The following is a 15,293-nucleotide window of genomic DNA, read 5'->3' on the forward strand; positions in this document are numbered from 1 at the left end:
CAAAAAGACCCTAATGGGTGTTGTCTACAGGCCCCCAAACAGTAGCATGGATATTGGATGCAAGTTGAATAGGGAGTTAACATTGGCATGTGGCAAAGGTAATGTCGCAGTAGTTATGGGGGATTTCAACATGCAGGTGAACTGAGAGAATCAGGTTGGCGCTGGACCACAGGATAGGGAGTTTGTAGAGTGCCTACGGGATGCATTCTTGGAACAGCTTGTACGAGAGCCGACCAGGAACAAGGCTATTCTGGATTTAGTCTTGTGTAATGAACAGGATTTGATAAGCAATCTTGAAGTAAAGGAGCCATTAGGGGGTAGTGACCATAATATGATAAGTTTTTATCTGCAATTTGAGAAGGATAAGGGCAGATCAGAGGTGTCAGTGTTGCAGTTGAACAAAGGAGACTATGGAGCCATGAGGGAGAAGCTGGCCAAAGTTAACTGGACGGATATCCTAGCAGAAAAGACAGTGGAACAGCAATGGCAGGTATTCTTGGGAATAATGCACATGGTGTAAAATCAATTCATCCCCTGGAGAAGGAAGGATTCAAAGGGGGGAAAGGGGCCACAGTGGTTGACAAAGGAAGTCAGAGATTGCATAGCATTAAAAAAAAAGTATGACAGAGCTAAGGTGAGTGGGAAGACAGATGATTGGGAAATTTTTAAGGAACAACAGAACTTAACTAAAAAGGCAATACGGGAAGTCCCTCTCACTTTGGGAGTAAGAACAGGAAGGCAGATTATTATCTGAATGGTGTAGGGATAGGTAAGGGAGAAATACAAAGAGATCTAGGAGTCCTTGTTCATCAGTCACTGAAGGTGAATGAGCAAGTGCAGCAGGCAGTGAAGAAGGCTAATGGAATGTTGGCCTTTATTACAAAGGGAATTGAGTACAAGAGCAAGAAAATCCTCTTGCATTTGTACAGAGCCCTGGTGAGACCACACCTGGAGTATTGTGTACAGTTTTGCTCTCCAGGGTTAAAGAAGGACATCCTGGCTGTAGAGGAAGTGCAGCGTAGATTCACGAGGTTAATTCCTGGGATGTCTGGACTGTCTTACGCAGAGAGGTTAGAGAGACTGGGCTTGTACACGCTGGAATTAAGGAGATTGAGAGGGGATCTGATTGAAACATATAAGATTATTAAGGGATTGGACAAGATAGAGGCAGGAAATATGTTCCAGATGCTGGGAGAGTCCAGTACCAGAGGGCATGGTTTGAGAATAAGGGGTAGGTCATTTAGGACAGAGTTAAGGAAAAACTTCTTCTCCCAGAGAGTTGTGGGAATCTGGAATGCACTGCCTCGGAAGGTAGTGGAGGCCAATTCTCTGGATGCTTTCAAGAAGGAGCTAGATAGGTATCTTATGGATAGGGGAATCAAGGGATATGGGGACAAGGCAGGAACCGGGTATTGATAGTAGTTGATCAGCCATGATCTCAAAATGGCGGTGCAGGCTCGAAGGGCCAAATGGTCTACTTCTGCACCTATTTTCTATTGTCTATTGTCTATAAAAAATGAGGTACGAACGCAAGCTAGCCAGGAATATAAAGGAGGATAGCAAAGACTTTTTTAGGTATGTGAAGAGAAAGAAGATAGTTAAGAACAATGTTGGGCCCTTGAAGAATGAATTGGGTGAAATTGTTATGGGAAACAGAGAAATGGCAGAAGAATTTAATAAGCACTTTAGATCTGTCTTCACTAGGGAAGACACAAGCAATCTCCCAGATGTATGGATGGGCCAAGGACATAGGGTAACAGAGGAAATGAAACAGATTGACATTAGGAAGGAAACGGTGATGAGTAGACTGATGGGACTGAAGGCTAACAAATCCCCAGATCCAGATGGTCTGCATCCTAGGGTACTAAAGGAGGTGGCTCTGGAAATTGCGGATGCATTGGTAATCATTTTCCAATGTTCCTTAGATTCAGGATCAGTTCCTGAGGATTGGAGAATGGCTAATGTTATCCCACTTTTTAAGAAAGGAGGGATGGAGAAAACAGAGAACTATCATCCTATCAGCCTAACATCAGTAGTGGGGAAGATGCTAGAGTTCATTATTAAGGATGAAATAGTGGCATATCTAGATAGCAGTGATAGGATTGGGCTGAGCCAGCATGGATTTACCAAGGGCAAATCATGCTTGATTAATCTATTGGAGTTTTTCGAAGATGTAACCAGGAAGTTAGACAAGGGAGATCCAGTGGATGTAGTGTACCTCGATTTTCAGAAGGCATTTGATAAGGTCCCACATAGGAGATTGGTGGGTAAAATCAGAGCTCATGGCATTGGGGGGAAGATATTGACATGGATAGAAAACTGGTTGACAGATAGAAAGCAAAGGGTAGCGGTGAATGGGTGTTTCTCGGAATGGCAGGTGGTGACTAGTGGGGTGCCACAGGGCTCGGTATTGGGACCACAGCTGTTTAAGATTTACATCAACGATTTAGATGAAGGCATTGAGAATAACATCAGCAAGTTGGCTGATGATACTAAGCTGGGTGGCAGTGTGACATGTGATGAGGATGTTAGGAGAATTCAGGGTGACTTGGATAGGCTGGGTGAGTGGGCAGATACTTGGCAGATGATGTTTAATGTGAATAAGTGTGAGGTTATCCACTTTGGGAGTAAGAACAGGAAGGCAGATTATTATCTGAACGGTGTAGAGTTAGGTAAGGGAGAAATACAAAGAGATCTAGGAGTCCTTGTTCATCAGTCACTGAAGGTGAATGAGCAAGTGCAGCAGGCAGTGAAGAAGGCTAATGGAATGTTGGCCTTTATTACAAAGAGAATTGAGTACAAGAGCAAGGAAATCCTTTTGCATTTGAACAGGGCCCTGGTGAGACCACACCTGGAGTATTGTGTACAGTTTTGGTCTCCAGGGTTAAGGAAGGACATCCTGGCTGTAGAGGAAGTGCAGCATAGATTCACGAGGTTAATTCCTGGGATGTCTGGACTGTCTTACGCAGAGAGGTTAGAGAGACTGGGCTTGTACACGCTGGAATTAAGGAGATTGAGAGGGGATCTGATTGAAACATATAAGATTATTAAGGGATTGGACAAGATAGAGGCAGGAAATATGTTCCAGATGCTGGGAGAGTCCAGTACCAGAGGGCATGGTTTAAGAATAAGGGGTAGGTCATTTAAGACAGAGTTAAGGAAAAACTTCTTCTCCCAGAGAGTTGTGGGGGTCTGGAATGCACTGCCTCGGAAGGCAGTGGAGGCCAATTCTCTGGATGCTTTCAAGAAGGAGCTAGATAGGTATCTTATGGATAGGGGAATCAAGGGATATGGGGACAAGGCAGGAACCGGGTATTGATAGTAGATGATCAGCCATGATCTCAGAATAGTGGTGCAGGCTCGAAGGGCTGAATGGTCTACTTCTGCACCTATTGTCTATCGTCTATTTTCTATTGTTATGGGAAGAAGGCAGGAGAATGTGGTTGAGACGGAAAATAAATTATTCATGATCGAATGTCAAATCGGATTTGACTGGCTTAATGACCTAATTCTGCTTTTATTTCTTATGGTCCTATGAAAAATCATCAGTGGTACCTGCTTTTTCCACAAGTTGACTCCTGAGATATCGAAAGTAATCCATGTTAGGGCCTATTATTGTCAGAGCTGATTTTGTGTAGCTGATAAAGACCATATTACAACTGGATATGCGAAGGAAGGGGAATTCTCTCATACATTTCTGTACAGAAATGTACAATGATTTGGAAGCTAGCCAAATAGACAAGGATGAGAGCGGGAAGGCTTGTAAAGGTATGGGCCAAATGCAGTCAAATAGGACTAGCGCAGAAGGGAATCTTGGTCAGTATGGATGAGTTGGGCCAAAGGGACTGTTCCCAAGCTGCACAACTCCATGATGCCAAGAATCATCCAAGTCATTAAAGGCTAGACCTAATGCAGATGAATGGAATCAGTTCAAATAGGCACAAAGACCAGCAAGGGCCAAAATTGGCCCTCAGAATGATAATCCATGTGGAGCCAAAAGAGATGGGGGAGACCTTAAATGCAACTTTTTGAATCTGAATTTACTTAGGAGACAGACACAGAGTCTATAGAAGTGTGGTAAAATAGCATCAACTTCATCAACTCTATACGGATTACAGAGGAGGAGGTGCTTGCTATCTTGATGCAAGTTAGGGTAGATAAATCTTCAGAGCTAGACCTGGTGCTCCCTCAGACACTGTGGGAAGCAAGTGCAAATATTGCTGTGGCCCTAACAGAAAGTGAAAACATCCTGAGCGACTGATGAGGTGCCAAAGGATTGGAGGATAGTCAATATTGTTCCACTGTTTAAGACAGACTCTAAAAATAAACCAGGAAATTATAGGCCAGTATTGGAAGGTATTATAAGGGATCGTAAATATGAGTATTTGGATAGACATGGACCGATTAAGGATTATCAGTATGGCTTTGTGTGTGGTATGTCATGTCTAACAAATAGTATAGAGATTTTTCCAGGAAGTTACCAGGAAAGTTGATGAAGGCAAAGCAGTGGTTCTTGTCAACACAGATGTTAGCAAGGCATTAGACAAAATGCCACATGGTAGGTCAGGAATGTTAAGTCGCTCGCCATTCAAGATGAGGTAGTAAATTGGATTAGACACTGGTTTTGTGGCAGAAGCCAGAGAGTGGTAGTAGATGGTTGCCTCTCTGTCTGTGACTGGTGAAGTGCCACAGAGATCGGTGCTGGGTCTGTTGTTCGTTGTCATTTATATCAATGTTCTGGATGATAACGTCATTATCTGGATCAGGAACTTTACAAGTGACACCAAGATTTGGAATGTAATGGACAATGACGAAGACCCTTATGGCTTGCAGCAGGATCTAGAAAGCTGGGAAAAAATGGGCTGAAAAATAGCAGATTGAACTTAAGGTAGACAAGTGCAAAATGTTGCACTTTGGTAGTACCAACCAGGGTATAACATATACAGTGAACAGTAGTGCACTGAGGAGTTTGGTAGAACAAAGGGATCTGGGAATACAGGACCATAATTCATTGAAAGTGGTCTCGCAGATTGATAGGGTTGTACAGAAAGCTTTTGACACATTGGCCTTCATAAATCAAAGTATTGAATTCAGGAGATGGGATGTTATGTTGAAATTGTCCGAAACCATAAGATATACGTAGGAGCAGAACCAGCCTTTTTGGTCCATTGAGTCTGCTGTGCCATTCCATCAAAGCTGATCCAGTCTTCCTCTCAGCCCCAGTCTCTGTCAATCAAGGTTCTATCAACCTCTGTCATAAATATACATAAAGACTTGACCTCTACAGCTGCTTGTGGCAAAGAATTCCAAAGATTCACCACTATTTGGCTCAAGAAAGTCCTCATCTCCATTCCAAAAGGATGTCCCTCTATTCTGAGTACATGTCCTCTGGTCTTAGAGTTTCCCACCATAGGAAATATCCTCTGCACATCTAGTCTTTCAAAGCCTTTCACTTGATAGGTTTCAATTAAGTCTCTCCTCATTCTGCTGAATTCTAGTGAATACAAGCCCAGAGCCATCAAGCGCTCTTCATATGACAAGCCATTCAATCCTGGGAATCATTTTTGTGAACCTCCTTTGAAGCCTCTCCAGTTTCAGCGCATCCCTTCTAAGATAAGGGGCCCAGAATTGCACTCAATACTCCAAGACAGGCCTCACTAGTATAGGACATTGGTGAGGCCTGATTTGGAGTATTGTGTGTATTTTTTTTGTCATCTACCTACAGGATAGGTGTCAATAAGATTGAAAGAGTTAGAGAAAATTAACAAGGATGTTGCTGGGTCTGGAGGACCTAAGTTATATCTAAAGATTGAATTGGTTAACACTTTATTCCTTGGAATGTAGAAGAGTTGAGGGGTGACTTGATAGAGGTATTTAAAATTATGAGGGGGATAGATAGAGTTGACGTGGATAGGCTTTTTCCATTGAGAGTAGGGGAGATTCAAAGAACAGGACATGAGTTGAGAGTTAGGGGGCAACAGTTTAGGGGTAACACAAGGGGGAATTTCTTTACTCAGAGAGTGGTAACTCTGTGGAACGAGCTTCCAGTAGAAGTGGTACAGGCAGGTTCGATACTGTCATTTAAAGTAAAATTGGATAGGTATATGGTCAGGAAAGGAATGGAGGGTTATGGGCTGAGTGCAGGTCAGTGGGACTAGGTGAGAGTAAGTGTTCGGCAAGGACTAGAAGGGCTGAGCTGGCCTGTAATTGTTATATGGTTATGTTTATAAGACTGAGATGGGATTTGATAGACATCATCAGTTAAGGTTGAAAGCTGAAAAATTTAATATATGGGGAAACTACTTCATTCAGCGAGCCGTGAGAGTGTAGATTGAGCTGCCAGTGCAAGTGGTGCATCGATTTCAACATTTAAGAGAAGTTTGGATAGGTACATGGATGATAGGAGTACGGAGGGCTATGGTCCCAGTGCAAGTCGATGGGAGTAGACAGTTTAAATGGCTCAGCACAGACTAGAAAGGGCAGAAGGGCCTATTTAGATGGAGACATTGCACATTTAAATGGAGATGTAACATAAAGATTTTTACTCCTCATATATGTGAAGGATGTAAGAAATAAAGTCAATTCAATTCAGTGCTGTAATTTTCTATGATTCTATGACTGTAAGTCCAATTGCAAATTCCCCATCAACCATACACCAACTTAACTCTGAACTATTCATCATGTGATATCACAATGGTTTCCATGCTGTAGGCAGCTAAAGTCCTAAACTGTTGACTTCTCAACTTATTCCAGGAATGTCCTAAAGGAGGAGAGGTGAATGAGAAGGGCAGAGTTATTTTTCTTGTAGTTGAACTTCCCTATGTTTGCTGGCATTTTTATATAAATACCTATTTCCACTCAGAGGTCACGTTATTAGGTATACCCGTACTCCAGCTTATTAATGAAAATATCTGATCAGCCAATCATGTGATAGCAACTCAATGCATAAAAGCAGACATGGTCAAGCAGTTCAGTTGTTGTTCAAACCAAACATCAGAACAGGGAAGAAATATGATTTAAGTTACTTTGGCTGTGGAATGATAGTTGGTGTCAGATGGGTTGGTTTGAGTATCTCAGAAACTGCTGGTCTCTTGGGATTATCATGCACAACAGTCTCTATAGTTTACAGAGAATGGTGCAAAAAGCAAAAAAAAAACACATTCAATGGAAGGCAGTTCTGTGAGCAACAATGCCTTGTTTATGAGAGAGGTCAGAGGAGAATGCTAGACTGGTTCAAGCTGATAGGAAGTCAACTCTAACTGAAATAACCACACATTACAACAGTGGTGTGCAGAAGAGTGTCTCTGAATACACAACACATGAAATCTTCAAGCGGATGGGCTACAGGAGCAGAAGACCATGAATGCGCACTCAATGGCCACTTTATTAGGTACAGGAGTTAGCTCCTCATGTGTCCACTGAATGTAGATTAGCTCCATTGGAAAACTCATCAATGAAAAATTGCAGAATTGTAGCAAGAAAAGTTGAGATGAAAGTTGGAACAAAGTTTCAATCTTACCTATCCCCAGAGTGCACTGGGAATTGATGTGTAATATAGAGTACACCTTGGCCAGAATAACAGAATGAATGTCATCTTATAAAGAGATACAGAATGGGGATGAAATTTTGAGAAAAACATTTGAAAAAATTACGAGAAAACAAAGTAGCTTGTCGATGTTGTTTACCTGTTCCAACTGAAATGTCATACAGAATGCTGAAGACTAAGTACATTATATTGCTTATATCTGTGTACCCAAACATTATTTTCACTCTTGCTGAGAGAGAAAGCATACAAAATTAAGCATAATCTATGAAAAATGAAACGTCTCTCTGGTGTAAATTAGCTTTATGTCATCTTGTCAAAGCACAGATTTAGCTTGAAAAACGCTTCTGCAATAACTGTAACTTTGATCCCTCCTCTCTTCCCTTATTAACCACCTCACTTAATTGGCATACAGTACATCTGCTGATGTAAATGGCTTTGTGCAAAATTTAATTTTTGCTGGCTTGCCAAAATGAAAATGAGGGGGCGATTTCTATCAGATTTAAAATATAAGATCCAAGTGGTAAGGGCTACTTGAACATTTCCCAAGAAATGTTGCTGGCTGTAAGTTAATTAACATGGAAATCACATGTAAATAATGCAAAAAGCACTGGAGGGCAGTCTTCTCAGAAGGGCCATCCTCCGCATATCCTAGAAACTATGATTCAATGGTCCTAACAAGGGGGTTGGCATTTTGTTAGTTACAGCCAAAAGCTGTCAAAAAGTACACCTCTTCATGTCACCCTGATAAGGTTTCATTAAAAGGATTTTTCATTTTGAGAGGATGCAGTGGAGATTTACCAAGGTGCTGCCTGGCTTAGAGAGCATGTCTTATGAGGATTGGTTGATCAAACTAGGAAGTTTCTCTTCAGAGGGAAGGAGAATCAGATGTGATGATTGAGGTGTACAAGATGATAAGAGGCATAGATTGAGTGGAAAGCCCGAGACTTCTTTTCTCCCAGAGTAGAAACGGCTAAATAGAGGGGTCAATCTTGTAAGGTGATTGGAGGAAAGCATAGGGAGGATGTCAGAGGTAGGCTATTTTCCACAGAGAGTGGTAGGTGCGTGGAAGGGACTGCCAGGAGTGATGGTAGAGGTGGATGGTGGTTGTCTGTAATATCCAGTGATGACAGGAAACCTATTCAGGAGAGTTATTAAAATGGAAAAGCCATTGCACTGGGCAGTTCCACTCTCTTGACCTTGGAAGTCCATGTTCAGTGGTACAAACAGTCAACACAACTGGGGTCTTCCTTGGTTGCAGTAGATGACTTCTGTGCCTCGTCATGCTGTTCGCTTTCTATGGAGCGCTGCAGAACTGCCTTCCTGGCTGTTGGATCTCACTGTAGATGTCATACCACCAGTCTTCTGGAGCTGACTTCACATGCAAGGACAGACATGTCCCTATCTCATAAGGGTATGAGGTCCGCCAGCTAACCGCACCTGGTTTAGCCCGCCTGTTGAAGCAGTGTATCAAGGTGTGGCTGTTGTCACGTGAAAACAGCTATTTGCAGCCACGCGTGAGAGCTGAGTGTTCGGTGAGGACCAATTGGACATGACAAGTTCCTTCACCCTTCTTTCCTCCCTGGACAACCCATATACCCCAGGAGAGGCAGATACATCAGGGACATTTAATAGGCATATGAATGATAGGTACATGAATGAAAGGAAATGTGGGAGGGAACGGTTTGATCGAACTTAGAGTAGGTTAAATGGTCAGCACAACATTGTAAGCTGAACTGTGCTGAACTGTTCTATGTTCCTCTGCAGGCAGGCGGTACAGTAGCCTTACGTACCACACTTCCAGGTTCAGGAGCAGCTATTACCCAACAAGTATCAGGCTTCTGAACTGGTGTGGATAAATTCGGTCACCATTACTCTGAACTGATTGTTCACTGACTCGGTTGCAATGACACTGCAACTATTGTTCTCAATATTTTTTTATTTGCAGTTTGTCTTCTTTTGTACATTAGTTGTTTGTCAACCTTTGTCTGGTTTATGTATAGTTATTCATAAATTCCACTGTATTTCTTTGTTCCTGTAAGTGCCTGCACGAAAATGAATCTTGAGGTAGAGCAACACACACACAATGCTGAAGGAACTTTTTCAGGCAACATGCATGGAATGGAATAAACATTCAACATTTCAGGCTAAGACCTTTCATCAGGGCTGGAAAGGAAAGGGGAAATTCTGAATGTGAAGGTGGGGGGAAGGGGAAGTGTAGAAGCTGACAGGCGAGGGGGAGGGTGGGAATGAAGTGAGAAGCTGGGAGGTAATATATGGAAAAAGCAAAAAGCTGAAGAAGGAAGAATCTGATAGAAGAGGAGAGTGCACCATGGAAGAAAGAGAAGCAGGAGGGACACCAGGGGGTGGTGATGGCCAAGTGAGAAAAAGAGTAAGAGTAAGAAGGGAGCCTGAATAGGGAATGGAAAACGAGGGAAGGGGCGGGAGGGAGAAATGAATGGATACTTTGAATTTTGAAGAAACAATTTCTTAATCTTATAACGTGTGCCTTCCCACATAGTTGTCTATTTTTCTTTCATCCATGTGCCTATCTAAGTATCCTTAAATATCCTTAATGTGTCTGCCTCCACCACCAACCCTGGCAGCATGTTCTATGTCCCATCATTCTGTGTAGAAAACCTACCTCTGACATCCTCACTCCACATTCTCGCAATCACCTTAAAATTATGCCCCTCATACTAGTCATTTCTACCCTGGGGAAAAGGAACTGGATGTCCACTCAATCTATGCTTCTTATCATCTTGCACACACCTCTATCTCATCCTCCTTCGATCCAAAGAAGAACACGGGTGAGGAGAGAATTAATATCGGCTACGATGGCTTTTAGAATCAAGCTGCCAGCCAGTCAGCAAAGTCTGACCACAGGAGATGCCCTTTAGGGGAAATCCTAAATAAGACTAAAATCATGCGTCACAGAGAGAAAAAAGCATCCCGGGGCAAAAGAAAGCATTGATGCAATCTGAAATGTATTATCTGAGAGGCAATCTTGCTTTCTAGGAGCAATTATGTCCTCAGCAACAGTGGCCAGGAACTGTGCTTCATCATTAATGATAGCAGAAGAGAAATGGAACAGAATCAAAGTACAAAAAAAAGGTCACCTTCCGTTGCCATCACTGAGATGTTTTGAAAGGTTTTAAAATATCTTGTGAAGTTAAAACGCCAAAGCAAATTTCACAAGAACAAAGCTTCTCTGTGAGTCTGGTAGCACACTGGCTCTTTGGAGTCACAGTTAGGTGTGACATGTGAGTTTATTTTATCAGAACTCTCTGATAAGGTCCAAAGTGCTTTGCTCTAATGATGTTTACTTTTTTCTCTACAATGCACATATTAAAAAATGGTGCATTGCGGCAATCTGTTTTACGTTGCGGAGCATTTTAATTAAAGTCATCATGACCATCATTATGTGCCATGTCGTATAATGTGGGCTACCATAGACTTCTGACCATGATTGTTCTTGCAAATTTTTCTACAGAGTAGTTTACCATTGCCTTTTTCTGGCCAGTGTCTTTATAATATGGGTGACCCCAGACATTATCAATATTCTTCAGAGATTGTCTGACTGGCATCAGTGGTTGCATAACCAGGATTTATGATATGCACCAGTTGTTCATACGACCATCCACCATGTGCTCCCATGGCTTCACATGACCCTGATCGGGGGACTAAGCAGGTGCTACAACTTGTCCAAGGGTGATGTGTGGGCTAGTGGGGGGAAGAAGCACCTTATACCTCCTTTGGTAGAGACATAGCTCCACCCTGCCACCTACGTACTTAAGGCCACTATGGTTAAACACAAGAATCCGGAAATTTGGTGACATCATGCCTCTCTTTTAGGCACTACACATCCCCTCTGGTATCCTAAAAAATATCCTTTCCAAATGCAACTGCTTTGGCCTAGAACCACAAAATACTACGGAGAACTGTGAACACAGCTCAGCACATCATGGAAACTACCCTCTCTTTGACGGTCTCTGTCTGCACTTTTCATTGCCTCAGTAAAGCAGTCAGCATAACCAAACACCCCACTCACTCTGGATATTCCCTCCCCTCCCCCTTCCCATCAAGCAGAAGATACCAAAACTTTGAAAGTATGTTCCACCAGACTCAAGGACAACACCTATGTACCGCCATAAGTCACAATTCCCAAGTACGTCAAAGGGGTGTCTCTTGACCTCAATCTCATTATGGCCTTGCATCTTATTGCCTGCCTGCAGTTCACTTTTTCTGCAGCTCTAACAATTAATTCTGCATCCTGTTATTATTTTTCCCTGTACGCCTTCGCTACACTGACGTTATGAAACTATCCGTATAGGTGGCATGCAAAAGAAGTATTTCACTGAAACTTGCTACATAAGATCATAAAACCATAAGATATAGGAGCATCATGGCTGACCCATTTTCCCTCTCAGCCCCAAATCTCCTGCCTTCTCCCTGCAACTTTTCATGACTAATTAAGAATTAAGAATCTATCAACCGCTTCCTTAAATATACCCAGTGACTTGGCCTCCACAGACACCTGTGGCAATGAATTCCACAGAATGACCATTCTCTGGCTAAAGAACTCCTCATCTCTGTTCTAAAAGGACATCACTCTATTGTGAGCGTATGCCCTCCGGTCTAATTAAACCAATTTTCTAATTTACAACAGGATTTTAATAAATGCAGGATAAATCATGCTGAAGAATATTTGTTATTAAGACTACAGACATAATATTGGACTGGACAGTTTTTGCACTCTTAAGGTCACTAGTTAAATATAGGAGTCCGGAAACTGGATCACATTGTGCCTCTCTTATGGGCAATACACGTCCTCTGGCATTTTTTAAAGTACAATATTGTATGCATTGTAGCTTGATATAGAACATGTTCTGTTTCCAAATCAAGTCATAGTGGCAAGGTAGCATATCAGGCAGTACAATGCTTTACAGCACCACCAAAACGACTGGGATTCAATTCCTCCCACTGTCCGTAAGGAGTTTGTATGTTCTCCTCATGGCTCCCTGGCTTTCTCCAGGGTGGACCAGTTTCCTCCTGTATTCCAAAGATCTATAGTTAGTGGTTGTGAGTTGTGGGCATGCTACATTGGCACCAGAAGCCTGGCGACACTTGCCGACTGCCCAGCACAATCCTCGTTAACTTGTTTTGAGGCAAAACAAAGCATTTCATTGGATGCTTTGTTAAACATGTGACGAATAAAAGTAATCTTTAAAATCCAACTGCACTCACTAACCTATTAACCAGACATCTTCACCAGCAGCTCAACATTCTCACTAATATTCCCTCTATTTCAGAGGTTCCCAACCTGAGGTCCACGGACCATCATGATAATGGTAGGGGTCCATGGGATAAAAAGGTGGGGAACTCCTTCTCCATCTCTTCCATTCTCTCTTTATCTTCTCTGTAGCTTCCAATTTTTCCTTGTTTCCCAGTTCAATCGTTTCATTTAATATCAGAGAAATGTATTCAGTATACATCCTGAAACTCTTGTTCTTCACAGACATCCACAAAAACAGAGGTGTGCCCCAAAGAATGAGTGAGTTAGCACCCCAAAGCCCTCCTCCATTCACCCCTCCAAGAGACAAAAGCATCAGTAAGGCAACGATTGTCCCCCTCCCACACTTAGTTCAGCAAAAAAGAGCACCAGCACATTCCACCCACCAAACAAGCAATTGCAATGCCCCCAGGAAAGTTCATGATCTGCAGAACAACAAAAACTAAACATTCACCTAATAATTCGACATACGACATGCTGTCTCTCCATAATAAAGGGAAAAGAAATGTCATCCTTTCACAATGAGATGGGAGACATAACAATACAACTCATTGATTTACAATGATACGGTCTGTCACGTCACTGTTTCTCCGAGTTCTCCAACCAGTGAACCGGCAGCAGACTCCTCCCACCACTGAGAGAGAGAACGTGATTCGCCAAGTACAGATCCTCCAACAGCTGATCCGCTGCTCCTGATGTTCCGTTTTTCTCCTGCAATGCTTCATTCAGCAGCACCGGCATAGAATCAACCCATCCACAGGTGAGCTTACCTTCTAAGCTGCGTCCTTGGCATTTCAAAAGTGGTCAGTTGTGATTCCTAGGAGCCAAAGTCTGAGTATAACTCCAGGTCAGGGTCTTCAACAGAACCCCATCCACTTTGAAAAGGAAAGAGAGACATCAAAGGTAGAAATTAAGCTGTGAACTCGAAGCACTCACCATTGAGTGCCATCGTAACTCTACCTCCACCTATGTATCTTTACTGATGAAGTATCGTTGCTCTGAAGCATTAAGTCACATTCTCCTTCCACAGATGCTGCCCAACCTGCTGAGAGTTTCCAGCATTTTGTGTTTTTATTTCAGATTCACTTCATGTACTGAAATTGCAACAATAGGGAAAAGGTTAGCATTGCCCCTGTGCAAGGATGACATGCAAGTTCATGGAGTGTTCCATATTTTTTTGGAGCACATGATAGCGTAATGCTAGAATAGAACCAGTAATTCTGGTTCAGTTACCAGTACAGTCTATAAGGCATTTGTATGTTCTCCCCATGACTGGGTGGGTGTCCTCCAGGTGCTCCGGTTTCCACCAACATTCCAAAGATGTTCAGGTGAGTAGGTTAATTGATTATATGGATATAATTGGGTTGCTCGAGCTCATTCGACTGGAATGGCCTGTTTCTGTGGTGTATATCTAAAATGATGTAAAAATCCAGCATTTCAGATTCAGATTTGAAGTTTTGTTTTGAAATTCTGTTTTGCTGTTCATACGAGCAACACTGACAATATCTTAGGATCAGACCTATGGTCAATAGATGGCTTTGCTTGCATCGTACACACTTCCACTCTTATCAGCATTAAATGGAGCAGGAAACCACAACTCAGAGGCCATCTTGGAACAGATTCAAAGGAACCACACACTGTATGTGAAAGTGAGTTCTTTCTTCACCACTTAAAGGGAGATTCAGATAACCTCTGGAGAGCTGACTGGGCAGGTTCAGAGGTGAGTACAGGCCGCTGAAAGATTTCTCAGTTAACCACAGATTCCGAGATTGCTTTGTAGAGCATCTGGACTCAGTCCAAAAGGTGATCTGGATCTTCCTGCCGTATGCTCGTTTCATTCTCAATCCCTGTCTGCAGCCTCCTTCACTCACATGGTGACACCCAACCTAAACAAGAATCTATCATAAACACAATAAATTCTGCAGCTGCTGGAAATTCAAAGCAACACACAATACATGCCAATGGAGCACAGCAGGTCCGGCAGTGAACAAACAGTGGATGTTTTGGACCAAGACCAGGACCAGAAAAGAAGGGGCAAAAACAGCAGAACAGAAGGATGAGGAGAGTAGAAGGAGGATAGCTAGAAGGTGATGGGTGAAACCAGGCGGGTGTGAATGGTAAAGAGCTAGAGAGGGAGGAATCTGATCTGAGAGGAGAGTGGATCATAGGTACAAGGGAAGGAGGAGGGGCACCAGGGTGGTTAAAAAATTTTCTCCCCCTCCCCTCTTCTTCTACTCACCATTCTGGCCTCTTACCTCTTCTCAAATGCCTATCTGCTCCCCGTGGTGCCCCGCTTCATACACTTCCTCTTATAGTCCACCCTCCTTTCCTATCCGATTCCTACTTTGGTACATTTTGCTTATGTTGGTTCATTATCACATCAAAGACTGAGAGCGAAAGAGAAAAAGGGAAAGAGAGAGAGAGAAAAGAGAGACAAAGAGTGAGTTAGAGATTTTG

At 42.7% G+C, this 15,293-nt stretch overlaps 1 pseudogene; it reads left to right on the top strand.

Annotated features, from left to right (window-relative positions):
• Nucleotides 1–13,915: 13,915 nt before the first annotated feature.
• Nucleotides 13,916–14,013, top strand: LOC140739633 (U6 spliceosomal RNA; annotated as a pseudogene).
• The last annotated feature ends 1,280 nt before the right edge of the window (nucleotides 14,014–15,293 follow it).

Source organism: Hemitrygon akajei, chromosome 15 (genome assembly GCF_048418815.1).
Source record: "Hemitrygon akajei chromosome 15, sHemAka1.3, whole genome shotgun sequence".
NCBI lineage: Eukaryota > Metazoa > Chordata > Chondrichthyes > Myliobatiformes > Dasyatidae > Hemitrygon > Hemitrygon akajei.